The sequence below is a fragment of the Patagioenas fasciata genome, chromosome 5 (assembly GCF_037038585.1).
Source record: "Patagioenas fasciata isolate bPatFas1 chromosome 5, bPatFas1.hap1, whole genome shotgun sequence".
Classification (NCBI taxonomy): Eukaryota; Metazoa; Chordata; class Aves; order Columbiformes; family Columbidae; genus Patagioenas; species Patagioenas fasciata.
In genome coordinates, this window is record NC_092524.1 from 34687387 (window position 1) to 34709904 (window position 22518).

The window sequence follows — 22518 nt, forward strand, 5'->3', positions numbered from 1 at the left end:
TCACACGCCGCTCACAGCTGCCTTTCTCAGGTCAGCTCTGGAAGAAGAGGAAGGAGAAAGGAAAATTCCTGCTGGGAAGTGAAGGACTTGGGGGATGACAAGGAGATTTCAGATTTGGTTTAAGGACTTGCAAACAGGCAGGCACCACTTCATTCCTCCAGGAATTGCAGTCACTCCTAGGTGAAACAGCAAAACCATTTACAAAACAGAGAAGCCTCGCATAGGAGGTGAGGAATGGTGTGTTATTGTTTAACAGGAAATTGGAACAAAAAAGTCAGGAATCACTCAGAAGCACTGTGCTGCAAAGATAAAAGAAACGGTCTGCCTGGAACTGAAGTCCAGCTCAGTCCCCAGTCACACGCAGGACATTCCTCTCTCTTGCCATGAAGCCAGTCACTGCTCACATACAAGGAAGCTCAGCTACTGCAAGATACACCCCACTGGGATATAGCTGCTACATAACCCCCAGGTTAGAGACAGACAAAGCTATCTTAAAACTCTGAGCTGAAAGAAGACACCAGCTGAGTACTCGGGATCTATCTATTAATACGATCTGTCACGAGCAGTTGCACAGCTGACCGACAAGAGAGGGCCCTGCCGGCGGGGGCACACAGCCATGCAAGCACCCGCTGCCTCTTCCACTCTCCTTCCCTCTCTCTGCCCTTCACCCAGATCTAGACAGGCTCCAAATTAATTTTACAACCTGGAATGCTGCTAACACAATCAAATTATGAAAGAAGAGCTCATCTTGAGGGAAGGCAAAAACCAACTCCCTTCTCTGTCTCACAGCTGTCCCCACCTCCTCACCATGTGTTCCCGAAACCTGGGCCTGTTCCAAGCACTAAATGCACTGGAAAGCGTATCCATGGGCCAGCTGTGATCTGATCATGGCGCGTTGGCTGCGGGTGAATCAGAAACCAACCGATAGGCCCAGGAACAATGCAGCCCCTTGTCAGTCTCCAAGAACGGCCATCGCCTTCAGCCCCCCGCCTCCTTCCCCAGCCAGCCTTCAGGGGAATGGGATGCCAGGAGGGCTTCTGTAACATGCCCCTCGTGATCCTCTTCCGCCAACCCATAGGCTGAACTACAGCTATTTTCTTTTTTGAATGACATGAGCCTGGTGTTGTGAGAGACATTGGGTGAGGGCTGCTGCAGCCTGTTTGGAAGTGGATGCACAGCAAGCCATGAGCTGATAATGATGTTAATGTACAAACTGGTATGGGGCAGCCCCAGCAGCAGCACCTGGGACCACGGTTCCTCTGAAATCCCAAAGGCTGGAAACCTCCCGGGAAGCTGCTTCTCATCAGCCCCACAGAGTGGTCCGTGCATTGCACAGATCAGTCCCAGGAACCAGATTTTATCTGGCCTTACAACTTTGCTGATGTTTTGTAGGCTTTGTATGTTTATGATATTAAGTAAGCATTATGGAAATTAAGCAATGGCACAGAGCCAGAGCCCTCTGTTTTTCCCATCTCGTCTCACATCTAGCAAGGCTATTGCAATTCTCAGGAGCATATGCTGCATGATGGGGGTTAGTGGTGGGACAGCGTGTGGTCTTCTCCCAGGAAATATTCTGAGGGGGAACAGAGTGCTGTCCACAGGGAGAAGAGGCCATGTACAACACAGATTTGAGGCAGTTTACAAAAGAATGCAGAGAAATTTAATCCTGGTGCATTAACCAAGTCTCAAAACTAATAGTTCTTTGCATTTGTATTAAAGTAGTGTGCCAAAGCCTGTCAGGATTACCCACTGTGTTTGGCGGTACAGCCCCATTTTCAGGGTAAATATGTTCTGCCAATCAATTCCCGCTGCAATTTTGATTAGACACAACATTTTCCTTGCTTTCTGCCCTAAACAACTGCCATGTTGTACCACAGCTGCATTTCAGCAGTGGATAAACGATACAAATATATCACTTCTAGCAAATTTCAGCACAAATATGGATCTTAAATTGGGATCCTTGCAATTAATAACATACTGCACTGGTGTGAGACACTACTAATTGTTGATATAATCCCAAATACAGATTTGTTCTGTGTCTTTTGCTAGTCCAAATTGCTTTATAAGCTAGGAGTATTACATATGCTACATAGGAACTACTTGATCGTTACCAAAACAGCCACTTGCCTGGTGCACAGCTCTTCTGAGGGTACCAGCACCAGCTCACAAAAGAAATAGAGCAAAAAGTTCATTTTCCTGAAAATTAGTGTTGCTTTGGATAGCTGTAATAAGTTTCTAATCACATCCAACCTGACTCTGCAGCTGTGGCTCAAACATGTATATACTTTTCCACTCTACTGACTTTTGCTGTGGAACTTGCATGTTTTGAGCTGACACATCCCTGAAGCTGGCCCTGATATTCCAGTGCACTCCGATGCATCAGAAGTGAAATTTGCCTTATATCAGACTGTAAAACTTGAGACCTAAATAATTAAAACACACAGTGAGATGTCTGCAGAGATGAAATCTTCTATGAAATATGTAAGTCAGCAAGAACCCTACATTGGGCCATCACAACAATGACTATGGGTTATAGCAATTGAGTATAAAGATGGCAAAAATTTAACATAAGTAAGTTCTACTAAAACTTAATCTCCATTCTACAAAGAGAACTATCAAGATTTTTTTGATGCATGGAACTCAGTCAATTTGCTCTGACTAGCTGAATGTGTATGACAGAGAGAGAGAGAGAGAGAAAGAATTAGGCTGGAATGCTATAAGGATGGAAGCCAAGCTCTGAGCATCTGGAAAGCAGAACTATATTTAGTGCACAATGACTTGCAATAATTTGTGAGGGGGGAAAAGAAAGGAACAAAGAAGAGCAAGAAAAAAGATCAAAACTGAAGTTGCCAGTGTTAAGCAATTAGATTAATTATAAAGAAAAAAGAACATTAGGCTGGGAGAAGGATAAATGAAACCCTGGGGTATATGTTTTTATAAGAGCTTCTACAAGCAGAAATGCTGTATAGAGTTAGCAGACATATTTATAAACATGCTAGAGATAATGCATACTTCAGTATAAATACCACCTCAAAGAATTTCTGGCACAGAACAGTTAGGGCATTGACCTCTGCAGTACATTCATTTCCTTTATGTGGCTGAAATGGCCTAAATATGTTCCTTAGGCATGGGAAACTTTTTCCATAAAATAACTGCATCTGCAAGGGTACTCCATGGTGTAACTGTACTCGGTTATGAATATGTTATGAACTCTTTGTGAAGCATGTGTAAGTTACCATGCGTTCTCCTACACCTACTTGTAAACAGAACAAGCACCAAGTAAAGTGCTACTGTTTATAGATGTGGTACATTCAAAATGAAAACGGTGTAACACTTTCTAAATTCCTTACCACCGTTATAAAAACAACATATTAGACAACCAAGTTCCCCCTCAATCACTTACGCAGTTTTTGTTCTATGCTTTACTTGATTTAAACATTTCATCAGCTCCTCAGTGTCACTCTTGTTTCCAGGCAGTTTCTCAGAACTGAGATCCCAGGATCCCAGAGCCTCCATCTTCAGCCCTTTAAAGGACATCTTAAATAACAACCAAAACCTATTTTCCTTAAAGCTGAGGTGCTGATCTCAGGCCCACTGATGCTGTTTAAAGGATAACTAAGATGAAAGTAAACAACATTACTGACAACACAGTAGAAAGATGGTCATATCCATAAATGCCAAAGTATTTTCTGGTGTTCAAATTAATCTAGCTTTCAGCTTCTAGGCAGCAGCCTGCTGCCAAGAGATTTTAAAAAAGTGAGCGGAAAGTGTTACCTCTGCACAGGCACCAAGTCCCTAAACTTGGTGAAAGACAGTAGGGATCTGGGGCCTGTGATTTGGGAGGAGAAGCCAGGTCCTGCCTGTGGTGCGAGGTGAAGAGCAGCCTGTTGCCTTCTAAGTACAGACCAGAGCCGCAGCCATTTTGAGAAGCAGCAGGGAGTGCTTGTAAGATTTGGCTGCTTCAGCTGTCAGTCTTTACTTGTATTTACAAATAACAGACAAAAAAGACACATCTTTCTGAAACAGGCAGTTTGGGGATTAAGTCAAAATCCAGCAGCCATTTTCCACCTGGTTTCAAGATCAGCTAACATTTGCAGGGACCTGTATATACTCTTACTTGTAAACTTCAAGTTGTGGTTCTCTGTAAATCAGTGCTCTCATGTGCCTCATGTACAGGTAAAGGCTGCTTTTGTGATGCACGCTTGCTGGTTCTCTATGTGTTAGACAGCAGTATTACTCATATGTCCTACAGGGCTGTCCCTAGGGGTGAAAGGAGAGATCTTGTTTCTTGTTCTATTAAATACGTAGTTTCTAGGCTAGATGCTGCCAAATAACGTACCAGCATATTTGATATACATATATATGAACTGGAGCAAGACCAAACCTACTCATAGAAGCTACAGAGCTGTAACTGAGGTATCTATTGTGCAGTATGCTCACATGCTCTTCACCAGTTATACAATAAATGTGTAATTTAAAACTAAGAACATTTTTTTCAATGCAGAACAAGGAGTGACAGAAGCATTGCATCTCTTTTTAGAGCGATACCTATCCAGCAACAGAAAGGATGGGGAGTAGGTACCTCTGCTACCTCAAGAGCAAAGGGGAAACTACATACATGATTCACAGGAGACAAGGATGCCAAATAAAACAAGGCAGAGATTGAGATAACAGCTACAGAGACTTAACAAATGGTGACAGAAACTGTAGCAATGCTTATGATGCAGTGAGCAAGGGCAATGTTAGAAACAGTTGTAAATCATTATATTACTCCTTAAATTGATACGAGGACTGGGGAAATACAGACACTTAACTGGCAAAGTGCAGGGGCTGGAGCAGAGCTCTGAGGTGGAATCTGACAGTTCCTAAGACAAAAGACAAGAAAACACTGCTGCTCTCATTAAAGGTGACACGGAGCTTTTTCTTCTTTATGCTCCCCTCAAGCAGAGCCCTCACACATGTCCTGTTCTCAAGGAAAAACTTACCAGTTTGAGGTATTATAAATGAAAGCTGCTAAAGAAAACTGCTATTACAACCGTGTACATTTTGATATGTTTTACATTCTTTGGGCTCTGAGGTCCCATTCCAATGAGAACCACACCCCACTGAAGTCAGCAGATGAGGATTCACTGTAATCACTACAGCACTGGGCAGAGAGCTGTGCTCGTTCCTCAACTGTTTCCTAAGAGATGCTAACAGCCTCAGCTGGGTGCTCTTTCTAGTTCTGGCAGAGGTCAGCTCTGTCTCCAAGCACAAATCAGAAAAGTAAATCTAGTCTAAACAATTCTCTGTACTGTTCCAGAAGCAATTAAAGGCACTTTGCTGTGTGTATTTCCCCCAGGTGTGAGCAGACACTTCCCACAGACAGTATGCACAGCAAGAGCTCAAAAAGCATAAACTCTTTGCAGAAGAAAAGGTGAAAAACCTGTTGCTTTGGGTATGTAAGACGGAACTGGCCAAAACACTGCAGGATCAGCTCAGCCAGGTACTTACTGCAATCTGTGCTTAGAGAAAAATGGACGTAAAATATTTCCAGCTCAACTCAGCTAACTCTGTCAGGCTCTTTATTAGCCAGGTAATACTGACAGATTAGATATCTACTTTTAGATTTGGTATTATTTAGCTAGGAATTAAAAATGTAATGTGCTCCATCAACATGTCACCTAAATTAATGACAAAGATACTGACATGCGGGAAGCTAAAAGCACGCCTCATCCCTGAGCAGTACCTTTGTAGACCAGCAGTGATGTGGAAAGGATAGAAAGAAGTGAGTACAAAGTGAACCCTCACACATTTTAAAACAATTATCTTTGGTAATGAGCATTTGGTTGTTTCCTTGTTCACGATTCTCCAAAAATAGAATAATAAATAAAATGACTTGCAAGTATTCCTATTATATAACATTAGGTATACTATTATATCTAAAAACTCTCACTGGTTTTGCTAAGAGCCAGCACCAGCAGTCCTGGGAATTCAATGCATTGTCCATGAAACTCCGGTGTATTAGCACTGGCATGTTATTTATTTTTCAAATCAGAAATCTACCTTTGCAACTAGCATGAAACATGAGTGGCTTGGAGAGTAATTATTTTTTACCATTCATTCTTTTATATATATGTACTTTTATATATATTTGGTTTTTTAATTTTTTTTTAAAATCTAAATCAACACATTCATGCATGGTACACCTCCTCACCCTTGGTGCAGTACAACTCCCTACACAGCTGGTGTGGGTTGAATAAAGGAAACTGATTTAGGGGTAGTTTGATTAGACAAAAACCATCCAAACCCCTAATGTTCCCTGATGTGGCTCACATCACGATCACACAGATTTATGGTCACAGCTTACACAGCAACATGCACAGGCAGAGGAGAAGATAGGACAGCAGTAACTTTCCACTGATTAAAATGTATCCTGAAATCTTGGCCTTAGTCTGTGGCTACAAATTTAATCTCTGGTTTTATTAATGTGGCACCATGTAACTGCAAAATATTCCCAGGAACAAACTCCAAAAGCATGTATTGTATTGATAGTATTGATAGTGACAGGCAGGACTGGAGAGACTCTGCTTTGGCACAGCTGAGACCTTCTGCATGCTAGGAAGTGTACCTGCTACTGTTATGGGATGCTCATAGCACACACTGGCACCAGACATGACTTCACTGCAGCCTTGGAGATTTCTGCCTCTTGTTTGTGAGTAGTGCTGAACGCTGCTTGTCCCAGTCTGCCCTTGAATGGAAACCCTTTTCACCTATGGCTCCTCTGCACCATTTGGTGATCTCTACCAGCAGCCACCAGCAATTTTCCTAATATGGAGAAGGTGTGGATGCATAAAAAAGGGCAGTATTTTTATCCTTGCAGAGATAAGACATTTTTTACTGTAATGTGACTCTGCTGGTCACTACCAGCCCCAAAGAGTCCTGTTTCATGGAGGGGAAGATCACAACTAGCAGAAAGAGACATCTATACATGTCATTGCCCAGTGCGGTTTGCTTGAATCACTCCAGCTTCTCAACAAATTCCCAAATAAAAATCTATCACAGTGGTTTTGCATAGGAAGAAGCAAGGCACCACTAGGGGCCTGGACTTGTTGAGGCTGTGGAGGAGCATCCGACTGCAGGTTATATTCAGAAAGCTGGAAATACCGATCTAGAATGCTTCTAAAAAGCAAACCAAAACTTTCTTCTCCTGTGTCCCCTACGTAAACACCAGATACTCCCACTTCCACAGTCAGTTGGGTTTACTATTTACCATTAGATTACCTTTATTTAGCACAGGGAAGTGAGTACACGTTTGACTCTATGCAAACAATCTGCTCTGAGTAGTCTGAACCCTGGAAGAAAGGTGTCACCTTGAATTTTTGGCACACGAATCCAGACAGTGGTCAGATTCTCTAAAACATAATCCATGCTACAACCCAAATTCCTCCCTGTGGATAATATTGGTGAAGAAGGGGGTCCCAAAACTTCTATGATGGCATAACATCATCTTCTGGATCTTGGTGGAACTGTCATGAGTTCTGTGATAACAGAAATAATTCAAACGTTTTTAATACAGTAAAAATTATTTCTCCACTCTCTCTGACAGTGGCTTGGAGGAGAAAATAGGGCACAGGGAAAGAAGCTAGTTGTGGATATTTGGCCCTGAGGTGCCAAGTCTCATTTGTAACACAACTACCCCAAATAATTAATCCAGCAGAAGATAAAGTACAAGCAGATTTGTTTCAAATAGTGTCCTTACACACATCTACAGGAGAGGGAATGCACAGCTGGTTGTTCTCATCAACGAAACCCTAAGCAGGAGGAATTCTCTACAGGCAGCTGACTGCTCTAACACCATTTTATACTTTCACATGGCTTAACAGACCAGAGAATCAGGATTATTTGGGTTTATTCAGCTAACAAATATTAAGTATTCTGGTTTCATTAATAGTAACCTTTTGAAGCTGTGAAGAGTCATTTAATGAGTGAGACTCCACTTCTGTATTCACTTCTGTCCAAGATCCCAGCTGAAATGAAAGTCAGAAGGATCACGCCAGCCTTCACCTGCCATCATAAGATCATTACAGAACATTGTATAATTAAGGCCTATTTGCAGCGTCATTTAAAAACACATCCTGGCCTGGCCGCTCTTGACTAAACTTGAGATGATTTGGCAGCATTGTGTGGGATTACACACTGAAATTAGCTGAACGTGTGCAGGCCAGGCTGGAGGTGCTTTGGTTGTGAGATTCAGGACCAAATGTGCAGGCAGGAGTTACGGCTTCACTGTGAAATCCAGGAGCAGAGCTGCGAGGATGAAGTTTGCAGAGTACCTGGGAGCAGTGCTGCAGCTGCCTAGAGCTGGCACTCCCCGTCTTTCACTTTCCTGCCCACCAGACATGTCTAAATATCTTGAGAAAAACAAGAAACAAAACAATAGGTGACTGTAGTGTGAATAATAAAAGCCTGGCTTCCCTCTTGGAACCTGACTGCTGCTCTTAAAGTGCCCCAGCTGCGCTCTCATGGTCCAGGATGTCAGCACAACTGCTTCAGTGAATTAATGCCTTGTGTTCACTCTGGGGCTGTCTACAGCACCCTTTTATAGACTGTGTTACAAGACTGGGGTGGGTGTCTGGGTCAGAAGGTCAACACTACTTCTCCGCTCCAGAAAGTTGGGTTCTGTATGATGCTATTTCAGCAACAGAAAAAAAAAAAAAAAGAAAAAAAAAAGGTTGAAAATAATACTGCATATTGGATGTACTGAGTTACCAGCAGTATAGTGCTTTGTTCCTCACAGGAACAGGTAGAGCAGACATCAGAAATACTCACTGACAGATCCTGAGGGATCTCTGGTAGAGCAAAAAGTTTTCTAAATATATAATAGACTGTGTAACTGTGTAACTGTGTGAGCTGACTGAAAGGCAAGGGCCAAGTTAGTCTCGGCTGAAACTCGGTAGATTTCAGGCAGCTCCCTACAATGAATTTGTGGAGTGCAGTTATTCTTTCAATACCAGGAGCCCTCACGTGTCCAAACAATTCCAGGCTAATATCAGACTTCACTTACTGTGTGTTTTGATACTTTAGCATTCCTGAGAGAAGATGAACAAAGATACCATGCAACCATCTTATGTAGTTCTTTTTGTACCTGCAGTCAGTTCTTTAAAGGCTGGTATGCTGTTCCGCTGCCAAGTACAACAGCACAGCCTTTCTCCCCCTCCTCTTGGTCCCAGTGACAGAAGAGCAAATCACGAGCCAGGTCTGCTCCAGACCATGTTTCAGTGGGTTCCAGCCATCTGAAAAGGCATGTCCTTCCCCCATGTCAGTGCAGTCTGCATTCCCATGGTTTCTACTCATTTTGATTTTGGAATAGAAGAGTGAAATCACCAGGGCTGTCACTCCAGTACTTTTCATCAGGTTCAAATCTTTTAAAAAATAGGCACAAAGGGAAAAGAAAATATATGCTTCTTGCCGAGTTATCTGTTAATACTGGAGAGCGGTCGTATCACAGTTGTTTTGGAGAAGGATCAGACACCTTCATAGTCAACAGCACAATCTAACATATGGCAGTAGATGAAGGCTACCTTTTGCCTCTCACATTCACTCTGAAACCTCCTAAATAATCCTTGCCAATGTGATACAGTCCTTGAGGATTATTAACATTTGTCAGAAGAGCAAATCTCTCATTTATGTAATAGGTTAGGTTGCACCAAACAGCAGGTATGAAAAGTTCCCTGGGGGAAGACACCTGCAGAGTCTGTTCCTTGACCTTCAGCTCCGCCGCTCCTGCAGATGGCTGCTGTTTGACTCAGCACTGCAGGAGTGGTACATACACAGAGTATGTCTCAGGAACAAAATAGTAACTCTGCTGAAAAAAAGCAGCCTTATAGATTCTCTTGTCAAGAGATGCTTCCTTCCAATTTTGATCAAACGAAAAGCATTCCTGTTTAAAATAAGAAACAATTAAATACATTCCCCCACTCAATCTCTTTGTGAATATGCACACCTCATAGAGCAAAACATTTATTGTTGTTGTAAGCGCTACGCAAGAGCTCCTCAAAACACTAAGAACACAGTAAAAATATTCTATTAACAAGCTGAGGTCCCTTCAGCACAGCCTGGGGCACATGTCATGGGTACAGGTAAAACTCCATTTCTTCTGGCTGCAGTAGGTAATCTTATTAAATTAGTTTCAGCTAAATGTAAACGGACTCAATGTAAAACTTCCACCAACTTCCTAAGCAAACATAGATGGGACTTCCCAAGGAAAGACACACAGAGGGACTTCTGCAAAAGCATGTATAGATATGGGGATATAGATGTTCTTTAAAGACAAGTAAAAAGGAAGAAACAGATGAAGAAGTTCTAGTATTTATCAGGTCAAATGTTTACATGCTACAGAAGGAAAAAGTATGCTATTGATCCCAGTATAGTAGCTTTCCTCACATCCTTCAAGGCTCATCTGCTCAGTGTCTCAGGCACTTCTGTTATCCTGGGAGATGTAGCAGCTGACTTGCCAACAAAGTGGAGAAAAGCCACTTGAAATCTTTTTCTTCCTCAGGGTGGTATGGTCACAAGATCAAAGAAAACAAATCTTCCACAGTAGAACTCCCAAACACCATCCACATATTAGCAAGCATGTATTTTACACTGGAAGGAAAGGAAGGATCTTGCCACTTTAGTCTGGTGAATATTTGCTTCCGTAGTGAACTGGTGCTCTTTGTTGGGATTGCACTGAGGTGCTCTTCCATTACATGTATATATTAGGAATTTTTGATTCATTTGCTTTTCTTCCAATCCACGGTTCAACTTCTACTAATTTATAAAAGATCTACACTTGGTGTTTGGGGAAAAAGTAAGAGAGATCCTGGCTAAGCCCACGCTATGCAATGACTGACTTAGGTGGGAACTCACAGAACTGAAAGATTGGGCCCAAAGATTTGGTAGCTCACAGGAAAGCCAAAGAAGTTAGATGCCAGGAAGTTTGGAAGCTGAGATATGTAGTTTGAAGAGCATCAGCCACCATGACGGGTAAAGTCTGAAAGCAAAGACCGAGGTTTTGGTTTGGAATAAAGCAGATGACACTACATGATCAGTATGGCAGCAGGACAGATACAGCTGGATTTCATCAGTATTGCATCTTCCCAGGAACAACAAGAAGCTGTCTGCAGACACAACAGACTCAGAAAGGGAAGCAAAACCCACATGACATTCAACCTGTCTGACAGAAAATGGGACTTGCACACCAGCCGTGGGACACGGGAGCACAAACTCCTCACCAGTAGTAAAAGGAGAACTTCTGAATGATCACCCCTTACTTGGCTTGAGTCACCTTGAATCATGAACCCTTCTTGATCTTCCTGGTTGCTCTGGCTCTGCCTTCATGGCTGAACTCTCTGCTCCTGAGTTAAGGCCCAGAAGTATTTTGGGAATGAATAAATCTATTTAATTTCTCCCAAATGCCCCATCTCAAAGTAATGGCATAATACCTGGCTCATTCTTTGAGCTCCACCAAACAATGACTGCCAGGAAAACAGCTTACTTCAGTAATTCCTAACAAAATATAGTTAGCTCTTTAACATACCGCCTTATTTTTACTTTGTCTAACTGCTTCTTTCTTGGTGCAGATCTTTGTAGATTCCCTTGGTTTATGCCAGCTGCAGTCCTCCCCCAGAGAGCAACTTGCTTCTTACGAGGAACAAATAATTTTACATTTGGAGCATTTTACAGCTGGAGCATTTCCTGAGTCCTTCCAGTTCTGACTTTATCTTTCCTTCTGGCAGCTTGCACAAAAGGACATGGGCACCCACCTGCAAGGTGAAGTACTGGTCTTAGCTTTGTCTCTCAAAACCCTGCCTTTCTGTAATCTTTTCAAGTGAATGATAAACCTGGAAGAGCAAGATAACTATCTTACTGTGCTAAGATGGTCAAATTTGCCATGTAAGTACACTGACAATGGACTTAAAAAAACAAACAACAGTAAAGGAGAGTGTTCTTACCTCTCTGCCAGAAGTGTGTGTCCCTTTGCTAGAGCACTGCTAGGCAAACAGCCTATGTGGGCACTACATATATGCAAGGGCCTTGAAGCACGAAGCTGAGAGGAGGCAGTTAATGGCAGGTAAAGATGGGGAAAGAGGGATGAAATGGTCTGGAAAATCCTGAAAAAAAAAAAAAAAAGAACGTGGTGCACAAAGGGAAAGATTTCTCTAGTGTCAATCCCTTCTGGAGCTCTTGCTCATTTATCTGTGGTCAACTGACCAAGACTAACTGGATGGCCACACTGCCCAACAACTATCTCTGCAGGGTAACAGTAAAGAGGCTGGGGCACAGAAAGGGTGCAGGAATCTCTGGAACGTATCATAAAAAGACTGATTCCCCTTTAGGAAAATACTAATCATTAAACTAATTTCTACCAAACTCTGGGAGAACATTAAAAATCCCCCACAGTATTTTCTTCTTTTAAAAAAGGGACCTGTACACTGTTCATAGCCTGCTACAATGATTAAAAAAAAAAAAAAAACCCAAACAAAAAACAAACAAAAAGTGAGACAATCACTGGCTGGCCACTCTCTGTGTAATGGGACAGGGTCTTATTTGTGGACATTATTTGTGATGGGGGGTACTATACAAAATGTGAGCCAATGGTTTCATGAAAAAGGCATCAGAGTGGATATTACATGTGAATTCAACTTCTGACTCTGGTACAGACTTCTATATACCACTAAGAGAGTCCCTTCAACTCTTCTGCTATACCTCTTCTGAGTAAAATGACAATAACACCTCCTCACCATGTATTAATTTACCACAGATAAATTAATTCCTGTTTGTACTCGATCCTGTACTAGGGAAGCCAACATAGCAAAGATAAGTGATTGCACTTGCATAGCCTAAGCAGCCATTGCAAGACCCTAGAAGGATTCTGATATACGATCCGTTATACAGTGTGCACTGAAAGGGATTATTTAAGCCAAAGAGCTTTAGTGGCAAAAATGGTCTTGCACAAGCTTCTGCAGTGCTGTAAACCTTGCTTTCAATGATTTTAGCTTTCATGGATTTTAAATGATCAATAAAAAGTATTGCAATGCACCTTCACCTGGCCCTTATTAAATAGGTTTTACTTTAGAAAGGGCTTCTTACTGAGTCTAAAAAGAAATATTTGCATGTGAAATGAAGAAACTTGAATTAAAACAGGTTTGTTTATTTTAGAAGGCACTGCAGCCACCCACTGCACGGCTGAGTTTCCAGCACACCAGTACTAGATGCCAAGGAGCTTCAGGAAGGGAAACAAGAAACAGAATGGGAAACTGAGCAGCTTAGCTTCTTTTCACATTAATTGCCAAAAGTGAGTAGCACCACTGAAATAATATTGTATTAAATCTTCTCTTAACTCAGAAACCTTACTGTTTGTTTTCCTACCCCAGTGCCTATGCACAGAAATCCCAAAACACTGCAGGAAACAACATTCACTTTATGTTTATCCAGAAAACAGAGGTATTCTTCATGAACTGAGTTAGCAGGTTTAGGACCAAAAAGAAGATGCCACACTATTATTGTACATCTTCATGTACTCAAGCAATGTCTTTTTGCCTGGAATGAAGAAAGATCTCTTGTGCAGAATGAGCATCACTGCAGCAGTGAAGACGATACCACGTAAATGCCTTGTACAGAAAGCTAGAACATCACCTTTCTAACTAAAATATAGGTAGAAGCCATATGAAAAAGCATCCTTAACAAGCATGAGGAGGAGAGACCCTGGTTTAACATCTCATCTAACAGAGGTTGAGATGTGTGCTGCTGTGTTAATATCCTTCCAGGGAAGTACTTTAATTCCAAATCAAGAAGGAACACCACTATCTCCTTAGGCATCAGCATTACTTCCTGCCTTTCTGTGTGCATGTTCATAGGAAATCTTTCATCTGATTTTTTTTCAAAGCCAAATTCCACTTGGCTAGCAAGCTCAGGCAAGATCCAGCCAACAACAGTATAGGCACAACAAGTTTCAACACAAATATTTGTTGTAAGAACACTTGTTGATTCGTTTGCTCTTCCTTGGCTGAACCTTGACTACACCCATCCTGATGCACACTTGCCGTGTCAGGATCTAAGTGCAATTTCTGCACTCCCAAGTTACTCATTCTGGCTTTGAAAACTATCCAGGTGGCTGCATAAGGGGCTACAGAAATTACAGGGAGATTGCAGAGCTGGTGAGAGGACCTGCCTGAGAAGCAGAGAAAGGGGAGATACCCACACTTTACCAGCCCATCCCCATCCGATCTGCCCACAATGTGCTGTTGTAAAGAGTTTGCAGTGAAGCTGGGGATTTGGCACTGACATGCTGTGGAATAGTCATCAGATATTTAAAACAGAGCTGAGAGAACAAAGAAGGGCTTTGTAGTGCGAGGCAGCACCGAAAAACCTGAGCCTCTGCCAGCCAGCTTGCATGGAGTGTTTGCTAATGTACACAGTGGAGTGCATTCCTCTCATTTGATTACATGACAGTTTTATATACCAGGTATATGCAGAAAGTTTTTCTTAACCCTTTCAGTCCTCCACCATTTATAAATTTTGAAGAAACTCGCAGTGGTTTCATTTCTGCCATCTTGTGCACACACACAACTTCAGTCACAAAAGGCTGAGCAGGCGCTGCGGGCAACTGGATGAGGACATGTGTGTTAGAAGTCCTCTTATCTGTTGCTAGAAACAACAGAAGTAACTAAGCATGAAAGAGTTAGAAAGTTAATTCACTCCTTATTCATGTTATACTTTTCTGCATCTCCCTTGATTTAAGCAGTGAGTATAAAGAGGTTTTTTAAAAGAACCACTATCATTATCTCTCCAGATTGTAAAATGAAGGATGCAGAGACTGCAATTACAGCTCCCAGTTCTTAGACCGGTGAGAAGGGAGCCAGGAACTCCCTGTTGGCTAATGCTACATTCTACCATGTACTGTATTACACAGTTTCTACTGTAAAATGAGGATACACTTCCTGGTGAAGTTCTTTAAGATCTATGCTAAAATGTGTTGTCTGTAACCAGGAAATGCTCTGTGCATTCAGGCAAAAGGACCTCTCATTCGTACAACATGAGATACACAGACGGTGTGCAGGACCAAGGCCTAAACTGCAGACAGTTGGGTGCTTTAGTGCCAAGTAGTTGAGAAGGGCAAAGTATTTGTACTTTCCCGTTCTGCTAATGCACAAAGTAAATTTCTTAGCCATAATTATAATAATACACAATTACATTTTCAGAAGATCTGCTCTGGTGCCTTTCATAAACTCTAAGCTGTAAAAACTACTAAGTTATAAAGTTAAAAGATGAACTTCTGTTAATTAAGTTAAAAGAACAAGAGAGACACTGAAAGAGATGTTTGTGGTCAAAATCCTCAGCACCCATACTGTTGCCTGTGTTTTTCATGTTGGTAGCTCATAGACCAGCATCTAATTAAGCCCACGGAACCTCTGCGAAGCATTGAACTAGGAATTATTTTCCTGCTTAGTCACCCAGGGAAACAATCAGGAGATGAAAGTTAGTGTCTTGCCCAACACTTGGGTGTCAGAGGTAGCATTAGAATCTATGAAGTCCCACACTCCAAGTACTTAACAAAGCAGGGTTTGCCTTATAGGTAGAGAAGAAGCATTTGGGGCTGGTGTCTAGAATCAGATGGACAGAGAGAAAAGAAGGTGAAAGAAGGGGAAGTTTGTTGCAGTGGTGGGAAAAAGCACACATGGGCAAAGAAGGCTGGCACAAGATGAGTAAGCAGTGGGCCAGACAAACCAAGCCACTGATTTAAGATGCCATAAGTCACTCAGAGGTTCTTATCATAGTGAGAGCGATTTCAGAATAGGTCCCAAACCAGATGGGTGTACATAAAAGAATTAGGATAACAGCGATGGGAGTACTTCTGCATTTTTGTACACATGAGTAGGCAAACTCTTGCTGGAATATTTTTATGTACTTGAGTTTGTAAAGAAGGAGGAGAATAATTTCTCAAACCAGAAATGGCACGATTAGATGCCACAAGCGGGTTAGCCAAAAGATACAGACAAGAAGCAGCAGATATCCCGTTTCCAAACTAATGGTATTTTCAGTAAAGAATGACAGAAAATTTGACATATTGGTAGAACTGACTTACAAAATGAAAACACTTTTTGAAGTTTCCATTTAAAGGCTGATAGCTCTTTAAAACTATTATTAGCTGTGAGATCCTTCTTTGGATGACAGAAGAAAATGTTACATTTCTAACAGTATAAAGGAACTGGAAGCATCACAAATGTTCTTATGGGAAAGTCAGATGTTTCATAAAGCATACTGCAGATGAGATAGATACATTCAGGCAAATGTCTGTGTCCAGTTTCTGGAACTGTGTGTTATTCTTAATTACTTTTTCCTACTGTTAGATTGTGTAACTTGGAAATAATGTAACACTTCTGAAAGAGAAATATTTTCTATTATGGAAATTCATTTTGTACTATGAGGAAGGGGCAGGAATTACTCAGATGATAGCATTTCTCAGCAGTCTTTAGCTCTAACGATCACAAAATACTGCTGTCTCAGTTTAACACTCTGCTGCATGTGAACGTAAAAGACCAAGACTCATCTCACATTCCTTCTCCTCCCAAAGGGTCATGATACATAGAGACACTTCTGCAAGAACAGAGGCCCACATGGCTCAGTTATCTTTCCCATACCATTAGACACGTATAAATGTGTGAGAGACAGTACCCTTGGATGCCAGGAGAGCATTTATGACACCTGACTATATACTGCCTTCACTTCACAAACTGATAGCACCGTTTCCCAGCCAGCTGAATTCCTCAGCTCACATAAAAGCCAAAGAAAAACCCTGCTGCTTAGTCAAACACAAAAAAATAGAGGTGATGCTGGCAGAAGAGATGAAATTTTAGACACGCTAGCAATTATCCTGCTGTATCAAAAGAACAGACTGCTGTCACAGTGGCACAGAGTGTCAAGGTCTGCACACCTCCTTGATGTAGGATAGGCAAACAACTATGAGAGCCAAAAAAGTGCTGATCTAGATGGTGACTCGTAAGGAGCACAGCCCCATTCTGATGTCCAAGGCCAGGGGCACATAAGCATCCAGCTCTGAAGACTGGGATCACAGTCTGGTGGTGCATCTTTATGGCCTCAAGCTTTACTTTCGGTGCTCACTGCATTTGGGATGATTTGAAGAGATTTGAGTTCGCTTTTATGCAGTATCTTGTTTACTAAATAACAAGCCACCTTCCCCAGTACAAGTGACTGTACAGATTACCTGGTTCAGTTTAAGGCCTTCAGGCCTTGTCAGGGAGTTAAAGATAAGAATTTTGGCAAGTGAAAAGGGCCATCAATTTCAGTGTCTTCAGAAAACTCCTTTGCAATCCTGTAAAGTGCTTTTTACACAAAAATTAACAAAAATTAACCTCACCTAGGCATTCCTGCTCCAGCAGGGGGATTGGACTAGATGATCTTTTGAGGTCCCTTCCAATCTCAAACATACTGTGACTCTGTGATACTGTGAAAATATGGAGCTGTACAGAGTTATCTCAAAGGAGAAAGCAGGAATTTGAGTGAGTCAAGCTGATTATTAAAACAGCGTGTACGCTTTATATTGAGGCCAGAAAGATAGATATAACAGAGAAACATGACCGTCCTTTAACATAATGTTACTTTATCAAGTTCACAGGCTCTTAATAAGGGAATATTATGATTTCTCAAACATATTCTACAATCAAATATTAAATCTCCACACCCATCCTGCGAATGGCAGAAAATAACATATATATCAGCTTTCCTTTAGCATCACGTGTGGCTTACACAACACCAAATCCTGCCAAAACATCCCTGGTTGTGCATCAATAAAGTAATAAATGCACAGCTCTGGGAATGGTGTTGGTTATGATCTACATGGGAATCAGCAGAGGGAACACGTAACACTGTGGCTTTTTGAGTTCTACGAATGAATGGAAATGGCATCTTTTTTCCCCATTCTCAGTGGAGTAATGGAACAGCAGATAAACTGTGCAAAGCCACAGCTAAATATTTAGAACCCACAAGGAAAAAGTCCTTTGAACAAATCAAGCTATTTCACTTACTGGCTGGGAAAGAAGAGAGAGACAGAGGGTTTGTTATTGTTATTTCTATTTTTAAATACATACTAGATGCTTAGATACTCTGCTGATAGGGGCTCTATAAGCACCAAAAGAAAGAAGAGTAGGATTTTTTTCCATGAGATTCCTACACCTTTGTAGTGAGAATCTAGGTTTCAAACTTTAGCAGCACCTTTTCCAATCAAGACATCTGGAAATGTCTCAAAACTATTTTAAAAAACAATGGAAACACTGCAATATAAAACATGGCCTTCAGGCCATCTGGAGATCTGATGACCACTTGGAATTCCCAAGGATTTCCTTTAAAATGACTATGTTCACTATCTGCTCCTTGTTCATCATCACACAGTTAACATTCTTCATTTAAAGAATGCTCAAAGAAGTTTCTCTGGTATTAAAGTATAAAATACAGGCTGACAAGGAAAGATACTTAAAAGTTTTAAAATATTTTGGAATTCATTATGTAATTATATTATTTAATACTCTTTACCTCAGTCTTCCCACCTGTAAAAGATTTTATCGTTAAAATACATTTACTTACATAGAAGGACTACTATGAAGTTAATGAAAACTTAAAAATATTTAAAGAAGGTTAAAGAAAAGCATGGGAAAATTGTGATTTGAAACACAAATTGAAATAAAAAAGATATGGGAAACATGTAGGGAAGGAATTGAAGGTTATCTCCACGTAACAAGACAGAGACTGACAACATCGGATATATACAACTCTTGCTTCCCTAAACTTCTCCTATTCTTCATTCTCCTCTTATGTAAAGGCCCCACAGATGGAGTGCACCTATAGTGAGAATGAGCATTTTAGTTTCCCTGTTGATTTCATATTGACCAAACCAATTTTGTAACAAATTTAGTGTCCATCCCGCAAGAGAAGAGAAAATGTGCATCTCGGAGTTCCCAGGAGTTAAAAGCAATGATCCAAATCACAAAGAAAGAAGGCAAAAAAGCCCTGAGAAAGAAGTAAAAGTCAACTCAGACATAAACCAAGACGAATTATCCCAAGTCAGAGACTATGAGGACTTTACAGGGTGTCTTCATGTTTTAATTGCTAGTGTGTTAACTATTCAACATATACTGGGGTTTGCAGCTGAAAAATCATAAAATCCCTTCTAAATATTAATTAATATACACTTCACAGTCTACCAATAAGATTTAACTGGTACATTCTCCACATCCTGGATTGCTGACTACTTCCAGTCACACCTTGCTGCTAATGCCTCGGTGATGAGGCAAGGCACCTTGAACTGGAAGTCATCATCTGATTTGAATCCAACTTATTGTCCGGAATGTATGTTAATTTTCTGCAAAATATGAGGAACAGGAATCAAAAAAATGAAGCGCATTTTTAAGGTACCTGCTATTGCATCTGAAAGCAGCTTTGCTCAGAAATCAAGTCTGAGACAGTCCCGTCACTTTGCATTTCAGCATTTTTCACTGCAAGATAATTTTACTTGCATTAGCTAACTGAGCTTTTAAAGAACATTTGGGATTGTAGCACTGATCCTGTTTCACGCCCAGATACGTTCACTGAGACAGAATATACAGTAGGTTAAGCGATTTTTTTGAGGTTTATATAAAACACCACAAAGCGAAGCTGGGGTGAGGATTCAGGAGTCCTGCCCCTCACCCTGGCAGCGCTGTATGCACCGCGAGCCAGCTGCCATTCGGTGCTCCGGTGCTAGCTTAGCTTGTCTGGCCCAGCAGTAATGAAAGGAAGAAAGGATTTTTCACTAGGAATTTGGAGTATTTCCTCATTATAACCAACCAGCATGACCAGAAAAAGAGCTCTGATGCAATCCGTGGGCCTAGTTTCTCACTCCCCCACTGGGATGGCCTGAAAAGGCTGCTGGGGACACAAGTCCCCTCCAGGAGAGGCGAGGGAGAATGTGCAGAACCAGATCCTGTCCGTCATGTCTGGTGTCCTGCCTTCAACACTGCCCAGAGCTTCATGGTTCAGGGAAAGGCAAACAAACAAACAAAAAAACCCCCCTGCTTCTCCCTTGCAGCGCCCCTGGCCCGTGGTGCTGTAACCAAGGAACTGGTTCATCCCATTACTCACAGCCAGCCTTTCCAGCAGACCAGGACAGGGTAAGGATAAACTCCAGCAAAAATCCCACCTCTGATCTTGTTCTTCAGGTCAAAACTAGAAAACGGGACAGGACAGGCATGATCTGATATCTTACGGACAGAGAAGGACCAGAGCATGCTGGGGGGGAAGATGGCAGCCTGGGGGAGGTTAGCACATAGAGCGCTAATGTGCTTTTCCCCTGGCACTTCAGCTGGGTGCCCCAGGTATTGATTACTGCCCTCCGTAAGAGCAACTCATTGGAGGGGGATTGTCTTCTTTCCTCACGCAGTCACCCTCAACACTACAGCCGCAGCCGAGGGGCCTTCTCCTGGAGAAGGCACAGCAGGAATAATCCCACTAGGTCAGGAGGGAAGGGCAGAGGCCGAAGGGCAGGGAAGGTCAGCGCTAGGCATGCATGACATGGAGCTGCTAGAGCGGGCAGAAGGTCTGTTTCTGGCTCCCCCAAGCCCTCCTGCCAGAAACTTAAGACGCACTTTGGGAGTCCCAGGGACAGGGTTCCTGGTAACCTGGAGTAACGGGCAGCTGATGGTGTCTGTCCCAGGAGCAGGAGCTGGGGGAGGGAGGAGGGGACTCTACACTTCATACCCCCTGATGTGACTGCACAGCCTCCCTTTGTCTGTAGTTTCATGTACAAGAGGAATCACAGAATCACAGAATGTTAGGGATTGGAAGGGACCTCGAAAGATCATCCAGTTCAATCCCCCTGCCGGAGCAGGAACACCTACACGAGGTTACACAGGAAGGCATCCAGGCAGGTTTTGAATGTCTCCAGTGTAGGAGACTCCACAACCCCCCTGGGCAGCCTGTTGCACTCAGCTGAAACAGGGCAGGGGAAGCGAAAATGCCGTCAAGTTGCTGCTCCCTGCAATGCATGTGTGCACTCTTTCCAATACAGATGAAAGAAACAACGCAAAGCCACAAGACAAAGTTGTGCCTGGCTGTCACAAGTCCTCAGCTGTGTGTTCCACTTGGACTTACTTAGCTTAATTCCTCTTTCACACACAGTCCCAAGTCAGAGCGGGTCTCCTGCAGTTAATGGAGTTGCACCCCAGTACAACAGTCACAAGAGACAACCCGACCCACCACGTGACTCTAGGTCTCCGTCTAACAAGGATAAAGACCACCATGTATGTCCGCTTGGCCTGAAGGTGCACTCCTGACACTCCTTTGGGCTTGCTGTGACCCTGAGAAGGTGCTGGAAGAGCTTGGGGGGCAGAGGGGTTCATAACACCCCCACACATGCCCAGGCCTTGGACAGATATCTCTTTCAACTCCAGTCTGACACGTGGTACTTTTCCCTCTCTGCCACTGCATCTTTTTCTTTTCCCCTTTTCTTTCCCCTTCCCTTCTTCTTTCCTTTCTTCTTTCCTTCATGCCAGTACTCTGTTTCCACAAGTCAACTCATTCAGAGGAAAGAAAAAAGGTAGTATACCTAGCGTAAAGTGGGTGTAGACAGAAATATTTCTCTCTCTCCTCCCTCGACAGGGCAGCCGAAGATATGCTGTTACATTAAGAACTTTTCTGCCATGAATTTGAGCCTCCTTTTTTTCCCCATCTGATCTCACTTATCTCACCGTGGTTTCTGGTTAGTAGTGGGGAAACAAGAATTTAATTTAGATATGATGTTTGGATCTGGAACCAAACTTTCTTAGAACACAGAGTTGCTTGGTTTCTTGTGTGTTTCGATTTAACCCATTATTATGCTACATTAATCCAATTAAAAATCTGAATACATGCCTGACTCTTCCAGAAGTCAGGGCTCTGAATCTGTTGTTTCATTTTTAGCAGAAAGAGAAAGAGAAAGAGAAACAGAAACCAAATAAAAATAAGGAGAGAGGAATAAGAAAGAGAAACAGAAACCAAATAAAAATAAGGAGAGAGAAATAAGAAAAGGAAATTTACAGAACACTTTCCTGAGAGCAGTTGCTAAATCTCACAAGAATGTGCTATCCGCAGTTTTGGAATATTACCTTTCCAGTAAAGATACTAGAGGTCCTCATTATGAAAGTACTGATTTCCAGGATGCAAAGCTGGGACACAAGAACTTAATTCCCAGTACAGCCAAGCATATGGTGATTTTTCCCTATCATTTTTATCATCCAGAGAGAACTACTCCTTTTTCCTGAAATTAACCCTTTATCTCTGATGAGGGTGCCCAAAGAAGCAAGTTGGCTGCACAGAACTTGGAGGCTGCACAGGCTGAAAGAGGAAAACATGAAGAACTGCCTTTTCCTCTGAATGTGCACAGGCACCGCTCATTTTGGGCACCAGTGATTTAGGATTTGAAGATATTCTCTGGTATGTACTTAATCGCCATGCTTTTTAATT

The 22518-nt window shown here is 42.1% G+C and overlaps 1 protein-coding gene across 9 annotated transcripts in view; it reads right to left on the minus strand.

Moving 5' to 3' along the window:
- RAD51B (RAD51 paralog B) overlaps positions 1-22518 on the minus strand; it is a 400284-nt gene that overhangs the window by 38456 nt on the left and 339310 nt on the right. The window contains exon 11 of one of the 9 annotated variants that reach the window (XR_011739358.1): positions 11979-12137. The exons of the other annotated variants lie outside the window; for them this stretch is intronic. The gene's annotated coding sequence lies outside the window, so the exon portion shown is untranslated. The remainder of the gene's footprint in view (positions 1-11978; positions 12138-22518) is intronic. 9 annotated transcript variants of the gene reach the window in all.